We start from the raw sequence: 20,871 nt of genomic DNA on the forward strand, positions 1-20,871 counted from the left end.
CATTACTGTTATTTGTATTATTGCCATTATTATTATTATTATTATTATTATTGTCATTATTATCATCATTATCATCTTCATTACTGTTATTTGTATTATTGCCATTATTATTTTTATTGTCATTATTATTATTATTATTGGTGGTGTTGTTGTTGTCCTCATTATTATCATTATTATCATCATTATCGTCTTCATTACTGTCATTTGTATTATTGCCATTATTATTATCGTCATTATTATTATTATTATTGGTGTTGTTGTTGTCCTCATTATTATCATTATTATCATCATTATCGTCTTTATTACTGTTATTTGTATTATTGCCATTATTATTATTATTGTCATTATTATTATTATTGGTGGTGGTGTTGCCCTCATTATTATCATTATTATCATCATTATCGTCTTCATTACTGTTATTTGTATTATTGCCATTATTATTATTATTATTGGTGTAGTTGTTATTTTTATTATTGTTGTAGTGAGATACTTTTCCTGTCATAGTAACATCATTTTGTATTATTAAAATGTCCCGTCAGAACGTCATAGAGGCTTATCTGATGTTCTCTCAGACGTTAAATTTAGGGCTTTGGGTCTGATGTTAAAAAATGATAAACTCCAGGTACAGATCTTCCTCATCTTACAGGGTGACAATCTGTAAAATTTTCAGTCACAGCAGCGTGACCTTCTCTAAAATTACTTTTTTTGTTGTTGTGCAAAAGACACCTTCAATTCACTGATTTCTATGTCACCACCAGGTGTCGCCAGACACGAGTAAGTTCTTGTGTTGTAACAACACAGCACCTTATCGTGTTATTAACAAAAGAAACGGACATTTTTACAAAATACCAACATATCTTCTTAAAACGAGCTAAAGACACCAAATTTCTCACGGACATGACATTTATTTTCACAACATAAACTGGAATGTTAGAGAGAAAAAAGATGAACAGAATATTCTATATACAGTTCTGAACTTTACAAACGTCTTCAGGTTCACCTTCTTTGTACCATCTGTGTGCAATACAAACTGAACATTAAGACACATTAAGACACGTTAATGTCTTTTCAACATATTGAAACCTGATCAATACCTGGTGATAAGAAAGTCTGACTGATGGACGGACACACATGATCTCTCTCTCTCTTCTGGCTATTCAGCTGGTGCAGGACAATATGGTCCTGATCAACGAGTTCTTCTGACAAGTTCACCGAGGTGACATTTCTGAGAAACTGATCCAAAGGATCAAACATGTCCCCTCTCACTATATGAAGGAAAAAGATCCAAAATCCACATCTGGATGGAATTTCACACCAAAACTAAACTAGGTCTTCCTCTTGATTATTCCACAAACAACAACAACAACACAGGAATAACAAAGTTTTCTTGTTGGGAGGGGAAGAAAACATTTTTCAGACTTTCAGTTATTTCCACGGCGGCTCAGTCACAAGAAAACTGTGACATCACAGTGTGAAAGCATCCCGTTATCTGCCAGCGTGTCACTGACACCTCGTTCAACACTCAGCCCAGAGGTGTTACGACCTACGCCACCTCTGTGCACGCACACACACGCACGCTCCAGTGGCTGCTCTGACAGGCAGCAGAGCTGTGATTGGACGAGGAAATGGCAGCTACAGCTCAGTGTGTGTGTGTGGGGGGGGGGAGGGGGGGGGCACTGAGACCTGAACACGTGACCGGCAGGAACACAACCTGCTTTCAATCATGTCACCAGAACTGTTCTGTTCAGCACACAAGAGCTCAGTCCACAGAACCGTCCTCCCACAACAGCAGTGCTCAGGAACAAGAACCAGGCAACAGTGCAGAGTTCCATCAGGACGTGTGTGTGTGTGTGTGTGTGTTACCAACTGGTTAGTGTACTTGGTTTCAGTGTGGAAGGTTCCTGGTTCAAATCCCACCCCTACCACATTTCTCCATGTAATGTGGAATTGCGTCAGTGAGGGTATCCGGCATAAAACTTGTGCCAGAATCAACATGCAGGTCCACCTTGGATCTGCTGTGGCGACCCCGAGTAAAAACAAGGGAGCAGCCGAAGGGACTTACTTTAACAAGTATATTATTAATGTACGCTAAACTTTAAAACAGTCCATCATCTGAATTGAGGCAATGAGTGTGTGGTGGCTGCAGCAGCATTTCCACAGCGCAGCCGATCTCGGGAGGAGTGGCAGAGTGGGGGCCGGGGTCATGTGTGTAGATGAGTTCATATCAGTCTCTGTCCGTGTATGCGTAGTTTCTGGAGTGGCCTTGACGACCACAGACTGTAGGGGAGAGCAAATGAAAAGGAGCCAGGTGCATCACCAAGGCCATTGAAATCCCTCTGAAGGAAAACAAACGGGCCATTTTAACCTTCGGTAGCTGATAAGGCTGCCATGTTTGGGTTAGGCAGAGAAGCGCAGAGTTCCCAGACGGCCTCTCTTTAACTGTCCAGATCCAATTGTGAACATTTGCTCCGAGATTATTTCCAATTTGCATTTAAGTTCAAGAGGTAACACAGTCTGAGATTGTACCGCCTTGCCCACCTCATTAATCATGACGGACAGGTGTGGGGTTGTGGTTTTGGTAGCAGCCATCTTGCCAATTTTCCGGTAGGTCAGGGCAGAACCTAATCTAAGCAGCAAAAGCCCTCCTGCCATAAAAGCAAATAAGAATAAATCCTCAACTTCTTCCATGGAGAGTGGTGCCAAGCACGTGACGTGCCACTTCTCCCAGGCATCAAGAACATAGCCCACAGGATAGGTTCCATTTGGGCACACAGGATCCCCCAGCCCTGATTTCCTTGTTGAAAAGATGGTGTCAATAGCGTTGAGAGACCAGCTGATCAATTCCATGATTATTCCAAATATACTAGTTTGAATAATTCACAGTCTGGTGAAGTTGGAACTTTTGAAGGTTGGGGCAGAGATAGAAACACACAGAAAGAGAGGAGAGAAGAGGAGATGTGACTGCCTTTGCCGGAGTCCCAACCTAGAAAATTTATGAGAAGTTAACAAAATAGAGTCAATCGATTTGTGATAAGCAGCTGATTCTGAACGAACTTGTCTTCAAGATGAACGTGCTCTAATGCATTTGTAGTCAATGAAATGATAACCTGTACATATTTGACCATTTAATTTTTGAGATTCTGAGAGAAACTGCCTCTGATATATACACATATACACACACACACACACACACACACACACGCATATATAGTGAGGAAAATAAGTATTTGAACACCCTGCGATTTTGCAAGTTCTCCCACTTATAAATCATGGAGGGGTCTGAAATTTTCATCTTAGGTGCATGTCCACTGTGAGAGACATAATAATAAAAAAAACAAATCCAGAAATCATAATGTATGATTTTTTAATAATTTATTTGTATGTTACTTCTGCAAATAAGTATTTGAACACCTGTGAAAATCAATGTTAATATTTGGTACAGTAGCCTTTGTTTGCAATTACAGAGGTCAAATGTTTCCTGTAGTTTTTCACCAGGTTTTCACACACTGTAGCAGGGATTTTGGTCCACTCCTCCATACAGATCTTCTCCAAATCTTTCAGGTTTGGAGTTTCAGCTCCCTCCAAAGATTTTCTATTGAGTTCAGGTCTGGAGACTGGCCAGGCCACTCCAGGACCTTGAAATGCTTCTTATGGAGCCCTCCTTAGTTGCCCTGGCTGTGTGTTTGGGGTCATTGTCATGCTGGAAGACCCAGCCATGACCCATCTTCAATGCTCTTACTGAGGGAAGGAGGCTGTTTGCCAAAATCTCGCAATACATGACCCCATCCATCCTCCCTTCAACACGGTGCAGTCGTCCTGTCCCCTTTGCAGAAGAGCACCCCCAGAGTATGATGATTCCACCCCATGCTTCACGGTCGGGATGGTTTTCTTGGGGTTGTTCTCATCCTCTAAACATGGTAAGTGGAGTTGATTCCAAAAAGCTCTATTCTGGTCTCATCTGACCACATGACCTTCTCCCATGCCTCCTCTGGATCATCCAGATGGTCACTGGTGAACTTCAAATGGGCCTGGACATGTGCTGGCTTGAGCAGGGGGACCTTGCTGCCCTGCAGGATTTTAAACCATGACAGCATCATGTGTTACTAATGTAATCTTTGTGACTGTGGTCCCAGCTCTCTTCAGGTCATTGACCAGGTCCTCCTGTGTAGTTCTGAGCTTTCTCAGAATCATCCTTACCCCACAAAGTAAGATCTTGCATGGAATCCGAGACTGAGGGAGATTGACAGTCATCTTGTGTTTCTTCCACTTTCTAATAAATAATCATAACAGTTGTCTTCTACCAAGCTGCTTGCCTGTTGTCCTGTAGTCCATCCCAGCCTTGTGCAGGTCTACAGTTTTGTCCCTGGTGTCCTTAGACAGCTCTTTGGTCTTGGCTATGGTGGACAGGTTGGAGTGTGGTTGATTGAGTGTGTGAACAGGTGTCTTTTATACAGGTAACAAGTTCAAACAGGTGCAGTTAATACAGGTAAAGAGTGCAGAATAAGAGGGCTTCTTAAAGAAAAATTAACAGGTCTGTGAGAGACAGAATTCTTGCTGGTTGGTAGGTGATGAAATACTTATTTGCAGCAGTAAGATACAAATAAATTATTAAAAAATCATACATTGTGATTTCCGGATTTTATTTTTTATTTTTTTAGATTATGTCTCTCACAGTGAACATGCACCTAAGATGAAAATGTCAGACCCCTCAATGATTTCTAAGTGGGAGAACTTGCAAAACCGCAGGGTGTTCAAATACTTATTTTCCTCATTGTACATACGAGGGCTGTCAATAAAGTAACGGTCCTTTTTATTTTTTTCAAAAACTATATGGATTTCATTCATATGTTTTTACTTCAGACATGCTTGAACCCTCGTGCGCATGCGTGAGTTTTTCCACGCCTGTCGGTGACGTCATTCGCCTGTGAGCACTCCTTGTGGGAGGAGTCGTCCAGCCCCTCGTCGGAATTCCTTTGTCTGAGAAGTTGCTGAGAGACTGGCGCGTTGTTTGATCAAAATTTTTTCTAAACCTGTGAGACACATCGAAGTGGACACGGTTCGAAAAATTAAGCTGGTTTTCAGTGAAAATTTTAACGGCTGATGAGAGATTTTGAGGTGATACTGTCGCTTTAAGGACTTTTCACGGTGCGAGACGTCGTGCAGCGCTCTCAGGCGGCGTCATCAGCCTGTTCAAGCTGAAAACCTCCACATTTCAGGCTCTATTGATCCAGGACGTCGTGAGAGAACAGAGAAGTTTCAGAAGAAGTCGGTTTCAGCATTTTATCCGGATATTCCACTGTTAAAGGAGATTTTTTTAATGAAAGACGTGCGGACGGATCCGCGCGTCGGGACGCAGCCGACACGGTGCGGCGGCACAGGAAAAACACCTCCGTGTTGATAACCATTTGTAAAATCCAGGCGGCTTTTGATGGCTTTCAGTGGAGTGAGTATATGAGAAATTGTTTAACAGGCAGGACATGTTCCAACTTGTCCTTAAGGCTTTCAACAGAGGTGTTTTTCCTGTGCCGCCGCACCGCGTCGGCTGCGTCCCGACGCGCGGACCCGTCCGCACGTCTTTCATTAAAAAAATCTCCTTTAACAGTGGAATATCCGGATAAAATGCTGAAACCGACTTCTTCTGAAACTTCTCTGTTCTCTCACGACGTACTGGATCAACAGAGCCTGAAATGTGGAGGTTTTCAGCTTGAACAGGCTGATGACGCCGCCTGAGAGCGCTGCACGACGTCTCGCACCGTGAAAAGTCCTTAAAGCGACAGTATCACCTCAAAATCTCTCATCAGCCGTTAAAATTTTCACTGAAAACCAGCTTAATTTTTCGAACCATGTCCACTTCGATGTGTCTCACAGGTTTAGAAAAAATTTTGATCAAACAACGCGCCAGTCTCTCAGCAACTTCTCAGACAAAGGAATTCCGACGAGGGGCTGGATGACTCCTCCCACAAGGAGTGCTCACAGGCGAATGACGTCACCGACAGGCGTGGAAAAACTCACGCATGCGCACGAGGGTTCAAGCATGTCTGACATAAAAACATATGAATGAAATCCATATAGTTTTTGAAAAAAATAAAAAGGACCGTTACTTTATTGACAGCCCTCGTACATACATACACAACAATCACGTAAAGATAAAAAAAAAATCATTGTTTTCCTTATATCATTTCTTAAATTCTTGTAAGTTCTGATGGCTGAGTCTTTGGTTTGTGATGGTCCTGGATCCAGACTAAGATCCAGGCTTTCTGTGACTTCCTGGACTTGTCCATCAGAAGTGTGTCTGCATGTGGTGAAAGTGTTGAACTTGTAGAGACATTCAGGCAGTGACCTTTGTGGCTCTGGGTCCTCATCCTTTAGAGCTCATGGAGTTAAGAGGTCTCCTGTCAGAGGGGTTTGGAGATGTTGATCCCTTTGCAGCAAAATGAAGGTCAAAGTGTTTAGTGTCCTGGTGCTTCCTGTCTCACTGTACAGTTGTGAGACTTGGACAGTAACCAGTGACCTGAGCAACAACTGGATGTCTTTGGTCCTAGATCTCTTTGGAGGATCCTTTGATCATAGCTGATGTTTCTTCACAACGCAAACAATACTCTTCTGTGGAGTCTCCTGGGTCCTCAGAAAAGACTAAGCTGGACTACATCAACAGTATGCAGCCACTGTCAGTGCAAGTTTGCTCTACGGTCTGGATTTTGACTATACAAGCGAACAGGTACAGTGGCCTTCGACATCATCAACCTGCATCAGCCAATCATCTGGAAGATATCAGAGATAACACTGCTTCAATTTAGAATGAAGAAAAAAAAGGGGGAGCAGAAGATGAAAGACCAGTAGAACATCCATTTTCTGGACATGGTTCAGATTTAAGAATCAGACAGTGAGCAGAAAATCATTTGCAAACTGTCAGGTGACAGTGGCGGCAGTTGTCTTCGTTACCTCAAATCCAAACACGATACAGAAAAACAAAAACCAAAATGCATCCATCACAAACACCCAATAATGGGTGAGGCTCTCCATTTACTCTCCGATCCTCAACTATAGTCACATGTCACAAATATACATGCATCGTTTGTGAAAACTCCTCCATACGGTTCAGTGCGTGTTGTTTCAAGACCAGCGTTGGAGTCAACTTGATGTCACCGGGAGACTGAGGTGACAGGAACCCTTCCACTTTCCACGTGGTCGGTTTAAAAGTTACAGCAAGTCACAAAGCTTCAAAGTTATTGGACGGAGGATGAAAGAGTTGTTGGATTGTTGCATAACGGGATGTGGAGCTTTAAGGTGAGGGGTCAATGCTGCAGGAGGGACAGCAGCCTGCTCTCGTCACACAGCCGTGTAGGTGGCTCACGAAGCCGCTCACACAAACACACAGGTGCGCCCACGCAGTGACAAATCCACATGTGAGTTTACACACGTAAACATGTCTGCAAACGCACGCAGCAAACACACTTCTGAAGAAAGAGGGTGGGACCAAAATACAGCTGCTGTTTATCTCCTGCTGCAGAGGCCATGTAAACCGTCCGGCTGCAGCCCCGCCGCCGCTTTACGCAACGTGTTTACTGGAAGGAAAAAAATATCAACGGGGCAAACATCAAACCGGTACAAAAACAGACTTAAAGGGAAAAAAATACACCGTTTGCTGGAAAGGATGATAAGGAGGGAATGAGGAGGGTGTTGGGGATTAGAAGACAAACAGTGAGGTCAGAGTGGTGCAGCGGGACGGACTGACGCTTCGCACGACGACAAATCAACTGAGTGTGTAAAACGTGGACGCGCAAGTCAAACAGCGGCTGGAGCTGAGCTGCCCAAACACTTCAGACTGCAGTCAACATTTCAAATAACACCTCGATTTAAAAGACGATTCATCATGTCTGAGCCACAATAAAGTCCAATCATCACCAAGCACAAAATGAAAAGTGCATCGTGCCGGCACTGTGATTTTTTTTTTTTTAAATAAATCCTTTTTTTTATATAAGCATAAATGTGAATAAACAAAAACAAATAGAAGCACCAGTGTTGATTTTCTCTGATTTGATGCTGATATCTCGGTCTATGTTCAGACTGAACACAGACGAGCTGCACAGGCGTTATTTTTCTGTACGACAGAGAGGAACTGAGCCACGTGCACGCCCACGCACACAGGCACAGGGCCTGTTTGCGTGTTTGAAAAGGGTCCGTCACAGTCTAAATCCAGGACTGAGCACCAGAGTCTGCAGGCTCACAACCCCACACTCCACTCGTGTGGCCACAGGACTATAAAACTTAATTCACTTCTGCTCATGCCCCCCCCTCCCCCACCCATCTCCATCAGGATGTCCATCCATGTTTGCGTGAGAGGAGCAGTTCGGATTTAAGGTGGACAGACGAACGCCTCCCCGGTCTCCTAACGAGCCGTTTAACCCCCTCCACTCATCCTGTTGGGTTGTTGTTAGGATCCCGATAGAAAAATAAATTGCAAAATGGAAAACTCACAGGATTATCACCAACCCTGCTGCAATCCATCTGCAAGCATACATGGTCATCCTGGAGAACGCAGCCCACCATCTGGAGTGTTGGGACCACTGGGATAATCAGGAACAACATTTTGGACTGTTCAAGATTTCGACCCTGGTAGAACTCATCAGGAACCAAACCAGGTCATTGGCAAGCTCGCGACAACTTAACTGGGCCATCTGCAACATCCCAGGAACCCTGCTACAAGCTGACAGCATTAGATTTGTATCAAACACAGCTGCATATCTATACCCGATCCATTATCCCATATTTCAGCACGGCAAAATATTCCATCCTGTCACCAGTGGTAACGTCACTGCCAGCTTCAGCTCTGCCCCTTTTCGAGCTTCGGATGCTGTTTGCTTCCCGATTCCTGGTGGGAAAATATGGACACTAGGCCTAAAAGAATCAGACTGCCCACAAATTATATGATTATGGAGCTGCTGGTTGGCCGCCAAGTACCATAACCGTGTGTCAGTCCGTGTGAGCATATGCTCCTGCCCACTGCCCGAAAAACAGCACACCCGAGCTGATCAACTCTCCCTGTGGGTAGAGAAGCTTGAATCTTCGACTGGACTGGGTTGCTTGACGCGAGGACGTTTCGCTTCAAATCGCAGAAGCTTCCTTAGCTAAAATTCTTGCTCTGGAAGTCTGACTTCTGTCTTACTCTTGTAGAGACGAATGAACAGAAGCCAACAAAAGCTGGAGTTTTAAACCTAACCAGACCCCTCCTACTGAGAGGCAGACTGCTATAGGCTAGTGACTAAACAATAGCTCTAATTAGCAACTATTGTGCTCTAGTTAGCACTCTCCTAATGACAGGGCAGCTGTCACTCCTAATGATGGGATGGATGCCTTTCTTGATGGCTCCCTTGATGACTCTCCTGATGACGTGAATGACTCATTACCATGACTAAAACTCCTTTGACCTGAGTACCCCATTGTAGACAGGGGATAAAGCGTGTCTCAGACCCCCTCCCCGGTTAAGGCTGGGTTTCAAACGTTTCACATAGAATGTCTCCTTGACCCCTCTCTCAAACCATTTCTTCTCTCTGGCTAATATTTTAACTTCCTTGTCCTCAAATGTGTGGTTAGTGTCTTTAAGGTGGAGATGAACTGCAGACTGAGGTCCACTGGCGCCCTCTCTGCGGTGCTGGTATAGTCTTTTGTGTAAAGGTTGCTTAGTCTTAGAGATACTCCTCTTCTTCTTGTCTCCGTCTCCTGTCTATCTGGTCTCTTTGTTCTCTGGGACTTCTGTACTTTGTCCAGACCAGTGACTGGGAGAGATGCCCGTGAAAGACGTCAAAGCTGTCTTCTCCCAGTCACGGGCATCTCTCCCAGTCACTGGTTCAGATATGTTGATGACACATGGGTTAAAATCAAGCAACAGGAAGTTGAAGACTTTACAGAACACATCAACTCGGTGGACGCCAACATCAAGTTCACATGTGAGAATGCCAGAAACAACCGTTTAGCCTTCTTGGACTGTGATGTTACGATTGGAGAGAACAGGCAGCTCCAGACAGGGGTTTACAGAAAACCAACTCACACTGACCAATATCTGCTCTTTGAATTAATGAATGTGCCACTTGGTATGGGGGGAGGGGTGAAAACCAGGATGAGTGAGCCAAATTTTGGCGGGGTGCACGTACAGGAGGACAGGGAGCGGCACCCATGGAGATCAGGCAGGCTGGGACGCTGATACGGCTCCTAACTGGACTCAAACAAAAACAGCTACATGTCAACTATTCATGCTAGCGAGGCTTGGTGATAGATCATAGTCACTGACCTAGCTTGCTATACCAGCGTGCACTAGCTCCGCCGATATAATACGTCAACTCACCGCAAACAACGCAGGTTTTTGGATTTCTACAGGAATGTGATATTTTCTTAAGTGGCAAACTGCTGTCAAAGAGCAGCCAAACTGAACTCGGTAAGAACAACCAAATCCAAACGTCACTGCCAATGAAAGGATTTGAAATTTGGTGGCCAACATGTTTGTGTAACCAAGCACCTTCGAATGTAAAATGTTCGTGCTCCTGCTGTGTTTGGAACAAGGTTTAGTAGAACCTCGTCCTCAATGCACAGTTTTCTGCTAGTTTTTGACAAAGTGTTGTGAGGTCATGCTGAAGTCTGGGAGTGAACGGATGAAAATTCATGCAATCTGTACATTGTACTGTTTAGAAAATGCACACAGTGTACACACAAGAACACAATCAGGAAGGAAACATGCTCTCCTTTAACGGTACACAAACGAGGCTGGTGCATGATGAACAAACCACACACACACACACACACACACACAGGTTGAGATGCAGGTGACGGAGTGTGTTAAACTGCACAGCATCCCTCGGTTGGTACCTGTCATTGTGACGTCAGGGTCTAGGGGTATGATATTCTTTTGGACCAGCTCCAGCGGCCCGGGCCTGAGAGCCAGCTTCTCATTCAGGTCCTCAGCGAGCCGGGCTCGCCTTAGCCTCATCCGGGCCTCCAGAGAGGAGAAATTGGAGGCCGGGTCTACACAACACCACACATATTACCAACAACAGGTTACAGACAGGATGGATACTGCTTCTACTGCATGGAAGAGCAAGAACACACACTGTGGATGTACCAAAAAAAAAAAAAAAAATCACTTTTTAGAGGACGTACGTTTGAACTGGAGGGATTAACTAATGTTTTATATGGTGAACTAGATGTTTTACGTGGGCCTCCATCATTCAGGACTAGGTCCAACATTTTCGTTTTGTCCAAGCAAGTGCAAAATAAACTAGAATAAATACCTCCATATTTAAAGGTGTTCCAACTTATTGCTACTGTGCCTCTGACAACAGATGAAGGTGCTGCTTATGTTCGCATGTCCATCAACGTTAGGACTAGTTATAGTTTGTAACCACTCGGCACTAAACTGTGCGGACTTCTAAGTCTCACCTGCTGAACAGAAACCAGAGTCCCAAAATTAAAGTAATACTACAACTACACTCTTAACCAACAGAATTTTCACGTATTTAATGTCAAATAAGTTCCAAAGATTTGGTGCTGTACCAGCAGAAAAGATTCTTAAGGGTTTGACTGGAAGCAGAAGAACTCTTACATGGGCCCTGCTGGTGATTATCACAAGATACCATAGCGTGATGTTAATGAGAGCCTATGACCACCTCCCCGACCCCTCTGTGGATGGCCAGTCCATCACAGGTTACTTCCCCAGCCAAGGCTGGGAACCACTTATGGCTGGACTGGAACAATGCAGACAAAGTGTCTGATCCAAAGACACAGACAGTATAACCAGGAACTGAACCCAGGTCTACTTATTGATAGTCCAACTCCTATTCGACTGAAGGGAGTCCGACTGGCAGGCTGGACCTTTTCAGCGACAAAGATGGACTTTTATGGTGCTGAAGAATTAGCAGCATCTCTTAATTTTTGCAGATGTTGGAAACTTGTACAGAATGTGTGCACTGAGACAGTTTTCAGACAGCAGCTGAAAAGCGAATCAGTGCCTCCAATAGTTAGCCCTTGGTACTCCGTTGATATCTGGTAAATCATCCCATCCTCAGTTGTGAAGATGCCAGAAGGATGAGAGCAAGTCACTGCCACGAGTGAAGGATTTTAAGTTTCCTGGCATTTTCACAACTGAGGGCAAAATGGAGTGTAAGATCCAAAGGTGGATTATGGCGCCAATGACCGTGGAAGCAGCAGCGCAGGTGTTGCTTCAGACTCTGGTGGTGAAGAAGGAACTGATTTGGAAAATAAACTCACCTCATCAGTCTATTTATGCCACAGTTTTCAATAGACACGTGCTAGGTAGTGAGTAAAAGAATGAGGATATGAAAACAAGCGTCTGAAATGAGTTTATTTTGCAGGGTGGCTGAGTGCGTCCTCCAAGACAGGATGAGGAGCTCTGGTACACTGAGGGAACTCAGGTTAGACCCACTGCTACTTCATATTTTAAGGGTTTCAAGGCAAACCCAACTCAAAGGAAATCCTGGATATACCCAAAATATGCTGATAGATTACCGCTTTAGGAACGGTTGGAGAACGCTTTGGAGATGATGGAGGATACAGCTGAAGAGGAGGACATCTTTGCTACCTTACAGCCCATCCCTGGACAAGTGGTGGAAAAATCAACGGAAAGATGGACAGCCAGCTATCATTTTACAAACTGATGGATACTGTAGGAGACCCAGATTGATAAAAACAAGAATTTGTTGGGAAAGTGTAGGTACACGGACCCACAACAGGGGGCGCAAATGAACGGACAATGGATGAGGTCAAATAACAACACTTTACTGTTGTGAATGGGCACAACAACTACAACAGATTACAACAATAGACAAAAGCCAAATCACAAAAGGTGTCGTGTGGGCAGGCTCGAAGATAGGAGACGTCTGTCCAAAGCAGAACCGGAACCACACGATTTCCTCCGCCACCAGACCCCGGGAATACTGGAGCCGCCAAGTCCCGAACTCCCAGGTGGCCACTGCCTCCGCGTGTCGGACCTGGTACTGCTGGCGAGGAACAAAAGAACAATTAAATGTGGGTGCGTCTGCACCCAGGAATCCGTACGGCAGGAAAACTACCTCCACCACTCGTTGGAAAAGGATTCAGCTAAACAACTCACAAAAGTCACAAAAGATCACTGTTAACCAGCCAGCTGAGCACGTTACCTTCCAGGTAGAACGATATCTCGGCAAAGAGGTGGAGGCGTCGTCCTGCTGATATTCCCCTGCTGATCAGATGATGGGTAACAGCTGTTGCAGGTGATGCGTGACAGCTGTCACCCTGGCTGCTCCTGTGAGGCGACTGCGCCCTCTCGTGCCTGAAGCCCGCACTTCAGGCAGGGCGCCCTCTGGTGGTGGGCCAGCAGTACCTCCTCTTCTGGCGGCCCACACAACAGAATTAGTATGAAGGCACTTTCAGTATTGATCCGCTGCTTTGGAGTCATGGAATCATATTCATCCAGAGCCTCCAGACGGAGACACTCAGGACCTGAAACAATAAATGAAGTGACTCGAATTCAACAGCTGCAGTAGGTGAGATTTCTGACCTTCCACAGTCTCTCTCTCTCTGCTAAATCCAGTAAAAATAATCAGGGCCGGTCCGATCCTGGCTCAGTCTGCAGTCTATCCACATCACTCACAGGAGTGATTATCCAGCGGAGATGACAGCCATCCAAATCATCCTGATTATTTAAGTGCGTGAAATGCGTGGCAGCACTTATTTGGTCAAATATAATTTTAGTCGGATGTTTCAGAGGCCAATACTGAAAGATGAATTCAGGTCGAGGGCCAAAACAAAATGAAGAATGTTGAGCTTTAAGTCTGACAGCTGAGGAAGGGTATTAGAGTCTGATGAAAAATGGGTGTGAAACTGGAGAAAGGGCAAGAAACGGTTCCTAAGAGAGACACTCAAAAACAAACCCTACACGATAGAGATTACATCTAAAAAAGGAAGATTATTTAATACACAGCAATTCACATCAAATATTTAATGTCTTATGTAATTAAAGGAATCCACCCTTATCTGAAATTTTAAAAAAAGTGATGGAGGGAATGGAGAGATAAGTTTGATACTTGAGGAAGAAGAATAGTAAGTTGAGGGAAAATGCCTAAGAAATGAAGGAACAATCTAAGGTTGAGAGAAGGAATGAAAGAATACATTAAGGATGGGAAATCAGACCGAGAAACAAAGTTTGCATAGAACATAAGGATGGTACGACGGGACGAGGACTTCAAACGGATCAATTCAGACTAATCAGGTTCAGCCCCAAAATCTAAAGCTGTTGGTAGAATTGGACAAATGGATGGATGGATGGATGGATGGATGGGCAGACATACTGACAGATGACAGACAAGTAGCAGTGGTCTTGGTGACCACCAAAACTAGGCTATGGAAAGAAGTTGATAACAAGCTTAATTCCAGCTTTGTGTAACTTTAACCACACCTGCTCTTAATTTCCACCATGTATAGGGCATATACACCAACCATCCAGCAGGTGGCAGACAGGTCTATGACATATTATACAAGCAAAACAAACTTACATTTCAGATTGATCTGGTGTATTAAAGTTAAGCAGCATCTAATCAGTTTATCTCCATTATAGGTCCTTTTAATTTGGCAAATTAAACAATTATTGTTTTTGAATTATTACGTTAAAAACCCAGAAGGAGGGTCTCATTCACTCACTGCATTTTACAGGGTACATGCCAAGGCTTTCCCAAAACCAAGAAAAATAATAAAATAGAAATAGAAAGAAGGAACATTTGAAGGAACTATGAGAGAAGAAAAGAACTGAGGAAAAATTTATGGACTGCATGAAGGAATGAATAAAGGACTGAAGGCCACACTGGTGGACAGATGTGGATTCTGTACGGAAACAGGTGCCGTCCGTCTCAGCACCGGTTGTCAGCCCCGCCTCCTTTTACACTCAGCTGACACAGATTCAAAACTTGATCTGACAACATGGAGATACACGGAACTTTAACTGTGTGTATAAAAAACCCCACCTTGTTGCACCGTGAGCACATTGTTTGCAGACGCCGCATGATGCAACAGGATATGGTGCATCTGAAGCTGGCTTACATCCTACAGCAGAACTAAAACACATGATGCACTTTAAACCCATCACAGCGCACACACACCTGCCAACTGCATCAACTCTACACACTCAGAGGGCAGACATATGTATGTGCATTAGGCACAGATAATCTGCAAAAGAACAGGGGGCCTGGTACAGTACCACCTACTTATGCATCCTGGAAAATGCACAATAATCCTGCAGCTACAGCAGACTGTGTGTGTGTGTTCAGGGTGTGACCTGTGGCTGGCAGGCAGACAGCATGCTCCCATGCAGGCCACGCGCCAGTCAGCCCTAAGAGACCGAGCCGGATTCTTCAATAGCCTAATAAACACCAGATGTTTCCCGGGTAACATATACACTGACTCTGCGCCGCGTCCATCTCCCCGGCAGGAATAACACAGCCGGGCAGAACCAGCCAGCATCTCAAGTAGGAGGACTCACAACGCGTTTTCCTGACAAAAGTTTGAGTTTTCGGGTCACGCCAAAAGAGCCAGATAGTTTGGACTGAGGAGTTTAACAAAGTGTGCACTAACAGCACAAATAGAAGTCTTGGATTCTTGCCTGCAATCAGGAGATAAACAAGCAACTGATTTATTTTTTTATTTTGATTTTTTTTAAACAGCTCTCAGCCCAATGGCCAATTAGGTTTGTGCTCGCTGCTTTTATCTGTGACAGACTCCTAGAAACTGATAGCAGCTTGCTGGGTCTCTGGATTCTGTTCCCTGCACACTTACCCTGGTTTATCAGGAGGCTGGACCCTCTGTGAAATGGACCACGGTGCCAGAGATATCGTTCTACAAATCCCTGTCCCCAGACCCCTCTTGTTCCTGCAAGTAACAGCTCTTCATTAAAGTACGACGAGACGAAAGACACGTTCTTCACGATTACTCAAAATATTCTGATACAGGGAAATCACTGCGTGATGAGCGCCTCGCTTCTAATGAATGCTCATGAGTGCACGTGGCATCCCATGAAAAAGTTTGTTTGAACCACCGACCTATGATTCTTATGGAACCATCCAGCAGGGATTCCCATCACTAAGATGAATTTAATGATCAGAAAAGATGTTTTGTTGCTGCTGTTGTTGTTTTTTTTACTTTATTTAGGGGAGTCCCATTTAGTCCAGTACTAAAGTTCTTAAAAGTACTTTGATGATTACATTTTGTACAACATTTACTGCTATGATAAAGTATTTGAGATTAAAATATTACATGTTAAAATCTTCATTGTCTGATACACACACACACACACACACACACACACACACACACACACACACACACACACACACACACACACACACACACACACACACACACACACACACACACTTTTCTGCTTTCAGCTGCACTCCAGTTCCTCGGGGTTACCACAGCATATCTCGTCGAGATCTGCTTTGGGATTCAGTTTTATGTCAGCTGTCCTTTCTGACAACTCCAGCTGTACGCGGTGAAACGAACGCACAGTTTGTACTGCTACTCTGCTACTGCTGAGATCTGACAGGCTCGTGTGTGCACACAGCAGCACAGTGTCATAACATATTATCATATAACGCAACACCAAAACACCCTCGGTCATATGAGCATAACAACAGGAAACAGAATGTGACCTTTTAACCTCTTAAAAAAGGTCAAGGTTAACCATCTTTGAACTTGTAGATATGTTTATTTGAAATGGGATAATGCATATTAATGAACATTGTTTCATGTAAATATGCCGGATTATAGCAGGATGCTAATTTCCATCCGTAGTCCCAGTAACATAGAAACAGACTAAGAACACACAACATACCAAAATAAATCAATCATGACAGAAAAACAATTAAAACAGAATATACATACAAATATTTACAATTCAAAGTAGCAATAATTGATAGTTAATAAACAGCCGACAGGTGGAGAAACCAAAAGAGTTTCCTGATGGGTGTTGAGGTGCAAAAGTTCTGTATTAAAGTGACAAGTGCAAAGTGCAAAAGTGGTTCAGTGCCTGGTTGTAACAGCACATTACAGTACTGGGTTGTATTGCACGATGCCCAATACACTCATTTGCACATGCACAAATGTAAATATTACACAGGGTGTCATACACAAGTTTACTGTGTAAAGACTACTAAACTGTTTAATAAAATAAAATACACAAGGGCATTGTGTACATATAAGTGAGAAGGAAACTCGAGTGGTGCCTCCACAGGTGAATTGTGTTTTAGTCTACAGATGGGTGCATGTCTGATTTGCCAGTAACCAAGTTTTCAATTGTCCTTTGAAGGTACTGAACGTGGTGCTCTCCCTGATTGTGACTGGGAGGTTGTTTCAAACTTGTCCACCTTTAACGGAGAACATGTTCTGACCAAAGGTCGTCCTTGTGTGAGTCTTGTGTGGCCTTTTGTGTCAGATCTTTTACCATGTGAGTCTTTTTATGTGTATGAATTCTTTAGCAGGAGTTGGTGCTGGTCCATGTCAACATTTATATATGAAGCAGGCATATTTGAATACCTTCAGATTTTCAAAGTCTAGAAACGTATGCTTTTCCAGAACCTTACAGTGATGATAAGAGTTAGATTGTCTGTCATATATCTTAACTGCTCTGTTATACAGCTGCTCTATGGATTTTAATACCAAAGTGCCTGCAAATGCCCAGTTAGTGAAGCAGTAGTCAATGTGTGAGAAAACCATGCAAAAGAGATACATTTTAGTTGTTAGAGAGGGACGTATATGTTTAAAATTTAGGAAATTAAAATTTACTGTGTTTTTGACTTTAATATGTTTTTTGAAGGGCAAGTTTGAGTCCAAGATAATTCCAAGATATTTAAATTGAGATACCAGCTCCAAGTCCTCCCTGTTAAAAAAGTCCAAGCTCTGTGTCCCAAGAATGTTCCCTGTGAATGTGAAGACCCTGGCAGTGATAGGACGGGACTTATGCTGAGCACAGACACCTAGAAATATGGTGTACAATGACAGGACAAGTACAGCAGCAGGAGTTACAAATACTTCTTAAAGGTTAGTACATGATATCAATAAGTATTTGTAACAAGAGTCCTGTTGCCCTTTAAGATGTGTCTGAAGGTTCATTTGACCTCTGAACTTCTATAAATGAGCAGCAAAGCCACTGGACCAAATCAAACAAATAACTTATTGATGTGTGTATAGAACAGCAGATCAGATGACTGCTTTATGTCTGTATCATGGCCCAAGCAGAGGGTCACCCCTTTGAGTCTGGTCTGCTTGAGGTTTCTTCCTCAGAGGGAGTTTTTATTACCACTGTTGCTCTGGGGGTTAGTAAGGTTAGACTTTACTTGTGGGAAGCGCCTTGAGGCAACTCTGTTGTGATTTGGCGCTATATAAAAGAAAATAAATTGAAAAATAAAATTGCAAATCTCAGAAATCCATAATGTGACATTACAGACTGACGTTTATTAATCTGCCTTTTCTGGGGACAGTCTACACAACTGATGTGTCCTCTGCAGTGCAGAGTCAATGTTTCGGGGAAATTACTTGATTTCTGGGTTTTGGTTGCTTTTTACTTCCAAGTGATGCTATCTTAAAGAAAGTGCTAACCACAGATGATACTACCCATGAGTGATACTAACCACAGACGATACTACCCACAAGCGATACTAACCACGGGTGATACTACCCACAGGTGATACTAACCACAAGCAATACTAACCACGGGTGATACTAACCACAAGCAATACTAACCACAGGCAATACTACCCAGAGGTGATACTAACCACAAGCGATACTAACCACGGGTGACACTAACCACAAGCGATACTAACCATGGGTGATACTAACCAAGGGCGATAGTAACCACGGGCGATACTATCCACAGGTCATACTAACCACAGGTGATACTAACCACAAGCAATACTAACCACAGGTGATACTAACCACAAGCAATACTAAACACGGGCGATACTACCCACAAGCGATACTAAACACAGGCGATACTAACCACAAGCCATACTAACCATGGGCGATACTAACCACGGGCGATACTAACCACGGGCGAACCTAACCACGGGTGGTACTACCCACAGGTGATACTAACCACAAGCAATACTAACCACAGGTGATACTAACCACAAGCGATACTAACCATGGGTGATACTAACCAAGGGCGATAGTAACCACGGGCGATACTAACCACAAGTGATACTAACCACGGGCAATACTACCCACAAGCGATACTAAACACAGGCAATACTAACCACAAGCCATACTAACCATGGGCGATACTAACCAAGGGCGATACTAACCACAAGCCATACTAATCACGGGTGATACTAACCACAGGTGATACTAACCACAGGCGATACTAACCACGGGCGATAATAACCACAGGTGATACTAACCACAAGCAATACTAACCACGGGTGATACTAATCACAAGCAATACTAACCACGGGCAATACTATCCAGTGCTGACACTACTAATGAGCAGGTTTATAAGTCAAATAAATTGTCCAGTAGAAACCAGCAATTTAATGCACACTAATCAAAAATAGTACTGTGTTTTGCTTGTGATTATTCATAACTTTGATTTCCAGAATCTCAAAAATAATTGGCTGTGGATGACACACAGAGCATTTATTCTTAAAAAAAAAAAAAAAAAAAAGCAGGAACTTAACTCTTTAAATGTGCCCCATGTTTGCAATGATTGCAATTTGCAAAATCATCTCCCCCAAAGAATCAGCACCTCCAAAAATAATTTCTGGCCTCTGTGCTGGAGCAGCATCAAGTCTGTCAAGTGCAATAATTTAATGCCAAGGTGTAAAAATGCACAAAATACAGATGCTATCAGCTCCAGATAATTTTCCTTTTAACCTGGCTAAATCATGTTTCATGTGCAAACACCATCTATTATTTGCATGTTCTCTCTCACAATTTTGTGCGCTCAGGTGGACAAACCCAAAATTCATGTGCATCAATGCAAACACGCTAAAATGGAAAATACGTGCTGTTTTACATATTTGACACATTATCCTCTTGCACATTGTTAGTAACTCAGCATGCAGGTGTTTGTGCACATTTTCACACACACACACACACACACACACACACACACACACACACACACACACACACACACACACACACACACACACACACACACACACACACACACACACACACACACACAAATCTTCAGTCAGTCAGGCTCTTAGTGTACGAGCGTCAGAGCTACACAGCACAGTACGTTGTGTTGCAGAATTACAGCACGAGCGCTCCTAAAAGAACAGGAGGGGCGTTAACGCTTAGCATTTAAGAGTACTGTCGGTACCATCAGGTCTACATGTTCTCAGCACAAGGCCGATGTCCGAGGTGGCAACGTAAAGCTCTAAATCCCAGCTGGGATCTTTGCTGTGTTGATTTGATGGTGTAAACAGGTGTCGTCTTTGTACGTCTGGCGATGCAGTCACTGTTTCTACTGACACCAAGAGCTTTTCCAACACGAGAGCATTCCTCGGCGGTCACTCACCGACCCGTCTGCCTTCTCACTTTCTGCACTCTGCCTGTCTCCCTGCTTGCTGTCTGCATACATATCCATCTGGTGTGCTGCATCCACCTAAGTCAACACCGGAGGAACCACATGTAACCGACCAAGAGTTTAGACTACAAATGTACACAAATCAATTCAACTGAATGGAAAATGAGTCCAAACTGTTGACTGGTACTGGATGAGAATCACTGGTACCCGTGATTTTCTTATACGACCTAGTTCCAAAACATTCCATAATCCTCTTTGGTCAGGAATTATAGAGTCCAAGTCTCACAAAAATACAGTAAGAC

The 20,871-nt window shown here is 43.6% G+C and overlaps 1 protein-coding gene across 5 annotated transcripts in view; it reads right to left on the minus strand.

Annotated features, from left to right (window-relative positions):
• myocd (myocardin) overlaps positions 1–20,871 on the minus strand; it is a 72,739-nt gene that overhangs the window by 26,880 nt on the left and 24,988 nt on the right. The window lies entirely within an intron of this gene.

Source organism: Thalassophryne amazonica, chromosome 18, assembly GCF_902500255.1.
Source record: "Thalassophryne amazonica chromosome 18, fThaAma1.1, whole genome shotgun sequence".
NCBI lineage: Eukaryota > Metazoa > Chordata > Actinopteri > Batrachoidiformes > Batrachoididae > Thalassophryne > Thalassophryne amazonica.